Consider the following 13,374-nt stretch of genomic DNA (forward strand, 5'->3'; position numbering starts at 1 on the left):
TATCGTGTTATCACCTTCTTCTCAGGCCATGCAGCAAAAATGATCTCTAACAATACTAATTAACTAATACATGTTAATTTTCTCTGACCAGTGTCTCTGAAAATATGTTTAACAACTATACAATAATGGGTTCAATGTCACAAAGTGTTTGGAGCAAGACCAACTTTTCCTGTGATGGTAAACATGTGTTTGAGTGCTCATGAACATCTGTTTGAGTGTTCATGAACATGGGTTTGAGTGCTCATAATTATGTGTTTGAGTGCTCATGAACATCTGTTTGAGTGTTCATGAACATGGGTTTGAGTGCTCATAATTATGTGTTTGAGTGCTCATGAACATCTGTTTGAGTGTTCATGAACATGGGTTTGAGTGCTCATAATTATGTGTTTGAGTGCTCATGAACGTCCGTTTGAGTGCTCATGAACATCTGTTTGAGTGCTCATGAACATCTGTTTAAGTGCTCATGAACATGTGTTTAAGTGCTCATGAATATGTGTTTCAGTACTCATGAACATGTGTTCGAGTGCTCATGATCATGTGTTTGAATGCTCATGAACATCTGTTTGAGTGCTTGTGTTCTTAAGCTACAGGTCAGAGGATTTCCAAGTTTAGAGTGAGTGTGTCTTAGTTAAGGCAGATTTCCTCTAGTAAGGGAACAGCAATAGTTTTCCCAAAGACTCACAAAAATGAGGGCTTTGTGGTAGTTTATTTCAACTTAGATTGTTAGTTGAGTATTTGCAACTATATAGAAAATCCATTAGTACAGGAAAACTATGTCGGTTTTCTAGTAACATGTGACTAAAACCCATGCAATAGAATCTCATGCCAATGAAAGGAATAGGTCTATTTCAAACTTCATCTTAACAAGCAGCCTATTTACCCAGGAAGGAAGGCAAGCTGGGGATAAATGGAATGTCACAACTCTCCCTACACTTACCAGTATGTCACTTCAGGTGTTTTGATTTTATTCCCCTTTTAATGAAAATAGATTCTTTTCTCATATTGTATATCCTGATTAGAGTTTCTCCTTTCTCTGCTTCTGACAGTTCCTCCCCACTTCTCCTCTCATCCAGCTCCACTCCCTTGCTGTCTCTCATTAGAAAAGAGGAGGCTTCTAAGAGATAACAACCAAACATGACAAAATAAAATATAATAAGGTGAAACAAAAACTATCATATTTAAATTGGACAAGGTAAATCAACTGAAGGAAAAAAGCCCAAAAGAAGGCACAAACGTCAGAGATCCACTCATTTTCACACCCAGGAGTTCCATAAAAATACTGTATTTATGTAGAGAATGTGGTGCAGACCTGTGTAGGCCCTGTGTTAGCTGCTTCGGTCTCTGTGTGTTCATATGAGCTTTGCTCAGTTGATTTAAAAAGACTTGTTCTCCTAGTGTCCTCTGTCCCCTATGGCTCTTACAGTCTGTCTGTCTCCTTTTTGATGGGGTTCCATGAGCTCTGAGGTGAAGGATTTGATGGATACATTTCACTCAGATCTCTCTGTCTCTCAGTCTCTATCTCTGTCTCTCCTTGTGTGTGTGTATGTACGTGTGTGTATTGATATTTGTCTATGGTCTTTAGCATCTGTTCCATTATGCTGCAGGAGGACGCTTCTCTGATGATGGCTGAATAAGGCACTGATCTGTGAGTATAGCAGGTGTCATTAAGAGTCACTTTAGCACTCCTTTTTCTATTACAGACCAGTAGTATTTGATTTCACCATAGGTCGTTGTGCCATGTAGTCACTAGTTCTTGGTCACCCAAGCTGTGTCAGGTATGAGTTCTAGCTCATGGAGTGGGTCTTGAGTAAAATTAGACATTAGTTAGTTGCTCCCACAAGCTTTGTGCCGCCATTGCCCTAGCATATTTGTCAGGAAGGACATCGTTGAAGAGCAAAGTGCCTGTGGCTGGGTTGGTGTTTACATTTTTCTTTTGGTAGTCTGCAGAGCACCTGCCCATTACATAGACACTAGAACATGAGGGTGAAGGTTTTATGTAGGTAGTAGGGCAGTCTCTCCATGTTCAATGAATTGTGTGGTTATTGTCTTCAGCAATGGGGCCTTGTCAGTTTGTGGAGAGCAACCTTTTGTCTCAGAAATTTCCATGAGACCCCTTTAGCCAACAACTCAATTGGATGTTAACCCAATCTTAATATCCGAAGCTTAATTTTGTGACAAGAGACGGCCAGCTGGTACTCTGTCTTCCCCATTTTTTGAAGACTTCATTAGGAATGCCTTTATTTATTTTCAGAGGTTTCCAATGCACTAGGTTTCTAGCAGTTTCTATTTTAATTCCCTCCCTCAACCCCATCTCCTCTCCCCATATGATCCTCCTGTTCTTATCCTCTAAGACCCCAGGGGATTTTTTTATGATGGAACATTTTAATGACCTTTGATATTATGTGAACCATTTGGAACATTTGCCTACAACAGTCTCAAAAGTCTATCTTAGATTTAAAACATGCAAAAAAGTTAACTAAAAGAGTACCAAAACTAGTTAAAGAATCTGTCTGACAGTTCAAGTTGAAATATTCTTTATGTGATTTACCTCTTATTTACAGTGCACTGGTGTTTATAATTGAGTCATTCTTGGTGAAAAGAAATTATATCAACCCCCTCCCCAAAATTATATTTCATAAATGAAGATTAATTATAAAGCTATATCATTCTTTCCTAGTGCACTTGTCACCTGTTTGACAGATTACATTGATTTTCAGTAAGGGCACTAGGATGATTGCGAACAGCATAATTTCTTTATAGTTTCTATGTTTCTGTGGAGGATACCATGAATACATTGTAATTCACTAAGGACTGTTGGCGACTGTTTTATTCATTCCCCGTGAGGGAATGTTTGGTTATATAAAAACTATTCTCTGCATTTTAGTCTAAGATTTATAAATATAATCTGAATAGTTACATGTCTATATCTAGACCGGAGTATCTCTATATATCAAATACAAAAATACAGAAGTTTTGACAAACAGAAACTTTTTTCTATAAAAGGAGTGAAATAACACACAACAGAAGAAACTACAGACCCAACCACAACAATAGCAAAAATCTTTACAGTTCTCTTTAGGCACAAAGGGTAGATATCATCATTGAAAACAGACAAAGAGGGATGATAAATGTGACTATTTCAGTATGAAGGACAAATGGTGGCTGCTATTACTAGCCTGCTATCTTTATCTTTTTATTCAGGTCATTTGAACACAGTCAAGCTATTCTCATGATAATTTAAGTATGACTCAAGAAAAGGTTGTATTGATTCAGCCACCAATAAAGCATTACAGAAATATCTTCTCGATTTTTGGAGAAGTTGGAAAGTTTGGCAGAAAGAAGTTTGCTAGTAAGTTCTCAAGTCATCAGAAAAACACGTTTTCTCAAGCAGTATGAAAACTGTTGTTGGAATTCGTTCCTTGGTTATGAGGTACAAACAAATTTAAACAAATTAGCGTGTGTCCGAGGATCTTTGCACCTAATGGGAGGTTTCTTTGGCACTTTGAAGTTTAGAGGCTAGGTATGCAAATACACTATATGTTGTGAGATATTTGATTACACTGTGTAAAGATATGTCACGTGATTGATTTAATAAAAAGCGAAGTAACCAATAGCTAAGCAGGAGTTGTATCAGGGACTTCTGGACAGCTAGAGCTCTAGGAAGAAGAAAGGCAGTGTTGCCAGCCAGATGCAGAGGAAGCAAAGGAGGAGAGGCAAAAACTACAAGTCACATGGTAACAAAGAGATGCATATAAACTGATTATTTTAAGCTATAGGAGCTAGTGGGACAAACCTAAGCTTTAGGTAAAGCTTTTGTAATTCATCTACAACTGTATATGATTTTTTTCACTTCCAAATAGCAAAGGTGATGTGTTACCACACATTTCCTATTAAAGAAGATATTGAGTTTAGAATAGTTGAGATTTATTAATATTAAATAATATAAAGCAATAAATACACAATAAGTTCAGCAGATACTCAATAAGAACCTAGATGATATATTAGTAGATATTTTGGAGGAAGACAGAATCTAATACTAACAAAAGCATGTCATAATTGCATGATAAATTATCATTATAGCATTAAATGTTACTCATGGGATATTGACAAAAGGTTCGATTACAGGAGATCATGCAAACATGATAAAATATAATAAACTATGTATGTATGGTTGAACTCATATAAAATAAGTGTCCATGCAGAAATTGAGATGATAAAATTATCCGCAATTTGAGTATTATTTTAATATTATGTTTTCTCTTAAAAGGAAAACATGGAATGTTATTTGTACAGAAAAATAGGTATTTGTGCAGAAAAATTATATTAATGAACTTTAGCAAGAGATAGACAAATAAAGTGTTAGAGAGATGGAGGTTAGACAAAAATTTTCTTTAAAGAAACGTAACAGCCAGATGAAAATAAAGCAAAGTTGAGCAAACATGAAGTATGTGTATCCCAAAGAGAATTAGTCCCAAAGAGGTGCATAGCATGGTGATCCTTAGTTTCTGTCTCCCTCAGAGGAGCCAGTATAGTGACCTGAGTTATCTAGGGCTAGGGTAAAGCTCTGATGACCACTCCTATATTTTGTGATTGATGTTACCTAAGGTGGAGCTGGGAATGACAAACTGCTCTCAATGTTCCCGTGCTGGCTTGAGGGATCCTCTTGTTTTAATCCGCAGTCTTCAAGTCAGCTGTGGAGCCATATGATTGAGTCGTAATTGTAACTGATATTCACTCAACATTTGGATGATTTTCACTGAGAATTCTCAAGACTTTGAGAGAGTCATCTCCCTCAAAGGGTAAGTGTTCATCTTCAGTCCCCAATTTCTAATTTCATGAATCTCTGGATGAGTTGTAGTCCTTTTAGGGTACAGGGTAGGTGGAAGATACACAATATGTCTTGGTCATCAGCTCATGGCTGCTCATGAATTTGGGAGGAAAAATTAGACAAGGAATGGGGATGAAATTAGAGGGGAGGGGGTAGAGGGTGGGTTTTTGTCAAAACATATAATTCTCAAACAATAATGAAAAGAGAAGAATACAAGTATATAGACAATAATTCTTATTTTAATGTTATAACTATAAATTAAATTTATCTTAAAATGTAAGAAACAAGTTATTATCTTAACATTTAATAACATAGCTACTTTTATTATATAGAAAGTAAGCTTTCCTAGATATTTCAATGCTCTTTTTATTGGTATTGTTTTTTGCCTCATCCTATAAAGGCAAATTAACACAAATTTTTGATAAGAACATAGTTATCATTTTCCATGTAGTATAGTCTTAATAAAAATACAACATTAAAAATTAAAATAAAAATTGGGAAATTAGAAAATAATAGATAAATGAAAAAATAGAGAGAAAAAAGTAATAAAAAGCAGGACTATAAGAACAGAGCCAGACAGAGCATCCTACTAAGTTGGCCCTGGGTAATAAATAAAGGAGAAATGAAAGTGAAGCAAAGAGGGTTGGATGGGTACAGAGTCTGAACCAAGTGTCTTGTCGGCCTACTGCTTTCAGCCGGGACCATAGGTGTTCCCTCACAGATTTCCAGGTGCAGTTGCAGCCCTGGGCAGCCATTGTCAGGTCAGAGCCAAGAGATCACATGTTAGGTTGTGCATGGTGGTCTTACACTGGTTTAGTCTTTCCCAGTGACCAGATTGTGCACTTGGAACCTATGTCTGAAAACACTGCAGATTAGTAGTTTCCAGTGTGAGCTAAGAACTTTCAAGGCTTTGTTGATGTGTGCTGTGATGGCAAACTCCATGCGAAGTGTGAATGTTGTGTGTTCAGAACCAGGACTGCAGGGAAGTTGCCTGAAAGAGCACAGGTGAGCATGGCAAGAGGCACAGTGAACACATGCATTTGAATTTGAATTAAAATGACCTGAATTTTTGTCATTGTGCATTTAGAAGACTTTTATTATTGCCAAACTCTTCATGAGCCCCACATTCAGTTATGTGCCTCCACAAAAGTTGTAAGCCACAGCCAAGAAGCTGGATCTGGATTTCATCTAATCTAAAATAGTTACCTCTCATTGACACAAAGCAACCGAAATCTCTAAAATCTCCGTGTTAAAACTAACCATGACATTTCACATGGAAAATATCCCTCCTTTCCTACCTAGACTACCTCCATTATTAAACAGTCTTTGAAGACAACAAGTCTACTGATATGATGAGATCCTCACTGTGCCCTGTGGTCATCACTCTTGTCTCTCCTTCACTGAATGTAGGAGAGAGGAGTCAAACTCTGAGCTCTTTAGCCATATCTCAAATTCTTCAAGGATAGCACATATATCCATATCTACAATGCTATTTACATTCTTGTAACTAAAAAGGCTTAAACATATTTTAATGAAGAGTAATTTTAACATATGTATTTTAATTAGTTCAGAATTTAATAAAGTTTAAAGTATCTAGAAATTCTATAAAAGGAGACACAATCACAACATTCAACATAAATGAATACTCATACTTGAACTGATAATATTCTTTTGACTTCATATAAGGTCTCTGAAATTTTAAAGCCAGTAGAGTGATTATCTATAGGAGGCAAGAAAACAGTTTGGTCAACAAAGCTAAGAAACCGGTGTTGGTTCAAACTTTGAGAGTTTTTTTTTTCCTCCAGTTCTTTAAGGGAGTTTTTCATTTTCTCTTTAAAGGTTTCCATAATTTTCATAAAGTTACATTTAAAGTCATTTTCTTCTACTTCTTCTGGGTTAGGATGATCATGTTTTCCTGTTGTGTGACCACTGGGTTCTTGTGTTGCTTTTTAGGTTGTTGGAGGAACTCTTGCATTGGCACCTACCCATCTCTTCCTTCAAATGAGGCCAGCAGTGTCTTTGTGTCTTGGTCCAATTCTTGCAGTGGCTGTCTGAGTGTTTGGGAGTTTTTCTTGGTGTGCTTTGTACTGTCAATGTCTGTCTCAGAAAGCTTCTGAGGTCTCTATAAGTCTGCACTCTTGGTCTTTTCTCCTGGTTTGCTCTCTTGGTGCTCTCTCTTAATCCCCTCAGTGTTGTAGCAAGCTATTTGTCTCCTCAGTATTATAGCAAGCTTTCAGCTCTTAGGAAGGGTATGGCTAGTAATTTGGGAGGTCCCGTGGATAGGTTTGGGTTTTAGGAAAGCCTATCTGCAAGAAACTCCCTGCTGGCTGGCTAGAAAAGCCTAGAGAGTTGGGGGAGGGGACCAGGGATTTGTCTCACTGTGGAGGTACTATAGAGTGGAGTGTCCCACCATGTGGCTGTTCACTCACCACTTAAGTCCCCTCAGTGTTGGAGCAAGCTGTATTTCAGAGTTCCACCGAGTTTGGAGGAGGATAGGCGGGCTTCCAAACTTTGAGAGTTTGACCCCAAGTGGTTTACTTTCAGCATGTTCAAGTATGGCACAATTTGGCAAAAAAAAATATTTCTGGTGAAAATTAACTCAAGCCTCTGTGCACAATAAAACATGCATAAGTCTCTTTGAGGAACATCCCAGATCTTAATAAGGTACGTATGATGTGACACCTTCCATAAAGGTAGGTTCTATAGATTGAGAAAAACAAACTTATGGTAATCTGGGAGAAGGTCAGGTTAGGTCTCTGGTCACATAGATAGAGCAAAGGTCACCAGGCTAGAATGCAAGTTCACTCTTAGTCCTCTGGGATGATGGCAGGCATTAAATTTCTTCCTTTCAACAACCCTGTGTGCTAACATTCTAAGCTCTCCGAGTGTATGTCTGTGAACACAAGGACCTCTGTGTCTCCTGCAGGTCCAGTTCTTAATTCTTCCTCATCTTCTTTCACACCTTGCCCTGTCTCTCTTGATAGTTCCGCGGTGTTTCTGATCTTTCATTATTGATATATTCCTGGGATCATTCTTTACAACTGATGTTTTTCTGTCTATCCTCTCTCCATCGATGATCTCATCTAGCTATCCTGTTGAGTTTTTTTTCAAATTGGATTTCATGCTCACACTCCAAATTGATGGTTCTTAAGCAAATATTCACACCTCCATTAAATGCCTAATAAACACATTAATGTATCTTAAAATTGGCTTCTTGCACAACCTCCTCGCATTGAGTTTAATAGTAGCTTTTCCTAAAGTATTCTTTTATATATTTAAGTTTTCTGATAGATATGTATAAGTTTGGAAATAATGATTAGCACTTATTATCATAGACTAGGTAATTTATAAGGAATAGAGATTCATTTAGTTCACAGTACTGGAGACTGTGGAGTCTATTGTGAAAAGATCACATCTGTCATAGAACTTCTTTTGGTGAGAACTCTACAGTGTCATAGGACATTACTTGTCATGAGGTGTGAACTATAAGACAGAAATATTGTGGTTTTTTTGCCACCCAGGATAGACCATTAACTCATAACTCATAACTCATAAGTATATCCATTCATCAATAGAGAGTCCTCATGACCCATTCGCATCTTAAATATCTCACCTGTTAAAACCTCAAAAGAGTTTTTAACACCAGCTGGGGGGGGCTCTTAAATCACAGCACACACAAGCTCATGCACACTAACATACACAAATATATGTGAAATGCATAACTTCCTAGAAAAGCAATCTCATTTGTACAGTGTTAATAAAAGTAGACAATATCATAAAATAATTTATAGGGAGAAAAGGTATATACATAAAGTTAAAATATGTGAAATTTCTAGTTTTTGCTTATTTATTTATTCATTTATCTTTGAGACGTGATGTCAAGTAGTCCACACATGGACTCCAAACTTCAGATTCTCTTTCCTCTGTGCACCACCACAATGGCCATACTCACTTCACTTATTTTAAAAATGTGTTATGTTTTGGGATTATTAGAGACAGCAAAAGAAAGCACATAGAGAAAACAATAAAACCAAAAATAGACTATGGTATGATGGAGTAAGACTCTTGAGAGGATTAAAGAAAGGTAAACCATGATAGAAATAAAACCATCCCAGAGCCTAACGATCTCTTCTGCATTATTTAGTTTGCATCATGATTTTGACACAGCAAATGAGTGGAACTTTTAGAATATAAGCCACTTTATTTCTGTGAAACATTGGGTTATAGTAGACAGGCACTGGGGAAAGAGCTGTCCATGTCAAGTGGTCCTCCTCAGGCCACCCACACAGCATCATGCAGAGCACGCACTGACACCAGTCATCATGGTGATCTTCTGCCACAGAAAGCCTTGCCTGTCACACTTGTGTGCTCTGTTACCTGGCTCAAGATGCCCATTGTGTTTCCTTTAATTCCAGACAGACTCTTTGAAGCACGTGGGATATATCGGTAGAAAATGGAGGCAAATAAAATAGCTTCTTCACAGAACTTATTACTCAATTGGAAATGGGAGTGAACTAAAAGGAATATTACAAACAACTATCAGATCTATAAATAAAAAATATAATAATCTATTTCTTTGAATAAAATATATTTTAGATTTCATATCATTTAATATTAATTTTTATAAGTTAAATTTGGTTAGAAGCAGGGAGATATATCTATTTATAAATAGTAATGAATAAAGCACAACATATTATAAAGTCATAAAAATTTTCATTTTAAATTACTTCAGGATACACGTTGGTATGATATTTTCTGTAATATAGCTGAATATTTTATACCAGAAACCTTGATATTTTCTAAATATGTATGTGTTCCTTAGTGTTTAGATATTTACGTGTCATCGAATATTAACATAAATTGAAAACTGTATACTGAAAGCCTTGTGACGTTATTACATAAAATTGTCTTTCGATTAAAACAATTATATAAAGTCTAAATTCTCTGGAGCACATAGGTTTCATTTGATTAGTTAACCTTCCCATCTCAGTTTCCATGTCTCATTTGTACACATAATGAGTCTCCATTCCTGAAATATGTCTTCAGGTTCTATAACTCTTGTTTTTTGGTGGACAAGATGGGGGAGAAGAAAGATAACTGTTAAGCCTTGTTTCTACATCAAGTAATTAAAAGCCATTTATTGCAGTTTTATTGAGTAAGAATATCTTATAAAATTTCCATGTAACATAGCCTACTTTGACAGAAATGATTATGCTTTGAGTGTTTGCAGTTTTCTTAATAAAGGCAGTATTCAGAACTAGAATCTAGATCAGTGTTCTCAATCTGTGGATCGTGGTTTCCTTGGAAGTTCATTGACTTTTTCACAGGGGTCGCATAACAGATATCTGCATATTAGATATTCACATTACCATTTATAACTTTAGTAAAATTGCAGTGTGATTTTATTGAAATTATTTTATGGTCTGGGATCACCTCACCATGAGAACCTGGGTTAAAAGGTTGCAGCATTAGGAAGGCTGAGAATCACTGCTCCTGCCAATGGGATTACTAAGAGATCAGGCACTACATTGGGAATTAAAACACCTGGTTTCAATTCATCTACCGAGTAACTGATTGGTCCATGTGTAAGGCACTGTTCTGTTCCTGCATTTTCTCAGAATAAGGTCTTTTTAATTGCCTTATAACCAAATAATTATATTTGAAAGACAACTGGAAAACAAGTAATAAGATAAGGTGATTAGCTAGCAAAAGATTGATTAATTACTGTCGGACCCAAGTCTGTGTGTTAGAGATACCATGATAAGGGGCTGAAGAGATGGCACAGTGAGGCAAATGCTTGCATGCAAACCTGAGGGCTTGAGTTCAGATTCCCCAGAACACATTTATCAACTGCCTGCCAATTGTATTCCTCTTTTAGTACTATTTTTAGATTTACTTTTGTTGTTTTATGTCATGTGTGTATTGTGTGTGCATGTGTGTGTGTCTGCATGTGCATTCATGTGCATGCATGCGGCTATATGTACATTAGTGCATGTGCCGGGGAGGCCAGAGATGTTGGATTCTCTGAGCTAGAGTTACAGGCAACTGTGAACACGTTTGCTAGGGACTGAACTTATGCTCTCTACAAGAGCAGTGCTTGCTCTTAACCACCTAGCTGTCTCTCCAGAGGGACCCCCCATCCACTCTGTTTCATTTATGTGAATAAAACTTGGACTTAAACTCAAAAATCACTTTTTATCACCAATACAAGTGCATTTTCATTCATTTATTTGAGCTCTGGTCTGCTTTGGCACCAAGTAGCTTCTTTCCCCAAAACAGTATTTCAATTTAAAAGTCATCTCTAGTTTCAAGTGAGATGCTGATCCTGGGATGGGGGAAATACACTAGGAAGAATTAGGTTTTTTCTTTCCAAAAAAATATCAACCATTTTCTTTCATAGTCATAGAAATTATAGAGCTTTCTGAGGTAGGGAAATTTGAACAGTACATCTAAATGATTTTATCATGGAGGTACAAATGTCATTCCTCCCAAACCAGGAAGCTGCCAGTGATAGCAGCAGCCGGAGGCTGCCTGTGAATCGATAATAGATTTAATTAATACGTGAACTGAGACTTCCTTCCTGCCGGAGGTTTGCCTCAGCACTTGAAGATGTTATGTGTCACATTCAATTCTGTGCCAACCACAGAAGAGTTTGAACAAAAACAAAATCTATCTTTTATTGTGTTATCTTCTTTTCAACACCCTTTCCATACTTTCCTTTTGCTGACCAATTCTTTACCGTGCAGTCTTTCTGTGAGATGATCTTTCCCACCATCTTCATTCACAGACACATACATATCCAGTTACTACCAGTTACAAAGATACAACAGGGAAGCAAACGGGCTTCCTTCCCACTGCCATAAAAACCACCACCTGATGGAGGTGGGTCTTGTATCTTATCTGTTGTTTTTATTGGTTAACTAATAAAGAAACTGCTTGGCCCTCTGATAGGGTAGAATTTAGATAGGCGGAGTAAACAGAACAGAATGCTGGGAGAAAGAAGCTGAATCAGGCAGTCACCATGATTTTCCCACTCCAGACAGACGCAGGTTAAGATCTTCCCTGGTAAGCCACCTCGTGGGCTACACAGATTATTAAAAATGGGTCAGATCAATATGTAAGAGCTAGTCAATAAGAGGCTGGAACTAATGGGCCAGGCTATGTTTAAAAGAATACAGTTTCCATGTAATTATTTCGGGTAAAGCTAGCCGGGTGGCGGGCCGCAGCCCACTGCTGCTCCTCACACAGCCCAGCAGCATATTACAACAACCATCATCATGCCTGTCCCAGCACAGGTCAGGTGAGAGGCTCAGGAGAGAAATTCCCTCTCAGTCTCTGATGCTATTTGTTGTTGTTGTTGGAACTTGTAGGACTGCACAAAGACTCTTAAGGGGGCACACTACTCCAGGAAGTTGCTGTGGAAAGAGATCAGGTTTCAGTTCAGCTCCTGATGCTCCTATTCCTGGAGACACCTGCAGGCTTTCTTTCCTTGATCAGCTTATTGTGTTTCTTGGAGGGAAATAAATAGAGCTAGCATAGATTAAAATTTGTAACTGAATATTAAAACCCGGAAGATATTTTCTTTGATTGTATTTTATAAACTGTGTAATAATTGCAGATGAACTCAAAGTAGGATTACATTGGGCAAAATTCAGGCATTTCTGTTACCTCTGGTCTACAGATTCCAAAGGATTCAAATATACATGCTGAAAGGGTATATTCTTTCTTAAGTCGACACTTGTTTTCAGATGTCAACTATCCTGAAATATATTCAGATACCAAAATGGTCAAATTCTTGTCATGCGTTAAGAAGGTGTGTGGGTGTGTGTCTGTGTTATGGAGAGTACCTGTAGGCAGAAATAAACATGTTTCCTCAATTCCCTCATCTTTATGGTGACTCAACCAATTAGTTTTGTAATAGAATCAATATTAAGGGGGATGAATGGTTGCCATGTTTTTACTTGATCACAGCTACTTTGCTCACCAACTCCTTATTCATGCGAAAAGAAATTAAAATCAAATAATAAACTATTTTATACATTAATTTTTGACTTTACCTTATCTGTCAGCCCCCAAAGGAAAATGCCCAGCTATTCTGCTGTAACACATAACAACCTTGAAGAGATTTCCAAGTTTCCAGCAACACCCTCACCTTGTTAGATGTACTATGTCCTTTTGTATTGCTCCTAACTTTTATACTGAAAGTGATGAGAGGGATGGTGTTTGGCAAAGGCATTTCAAACATTAAATTAATATTTGGATTAATGTGTTCTTTCTGACGAGAATTATAGTGATGCGATAACCAAAGAAAGGTGGTGGGGGAAATGACACCAAAGTGTCTTATCACGGGTAAGAGAATTTTTACTCTTACTACAAGTTAACTAAATTATGTTGCAAACTACTGCCACTGTTCTTGGTAATTTAAATAGTGAAATAATAAAAGATTCTGCAATTATGTAGGTTCAGGCTTTTTATGAGGCAAATTATGTAGGTGTTCTTTACAAATGCTCCATATTTGACAAAAGGCTACCTTCACCCTATTCCGA

The sequence above is a fragment of the Microtus oregoni genome, unplaced genomic scaffold (genome assembly GCF_018167655.1).
Source record: "Microtus oregoni isolate MIOR12 unplaced genomic scaffold, Mior012 000123F_ref0000434, whole genome shotgun sequence".
Taxonomy (NCBI): domain Eukaryota; kingdom Metazoa; phylum Chordata; class Mammalia; order Rodentia; family Cricetidae; genus Microtus; species Microtus oregoni.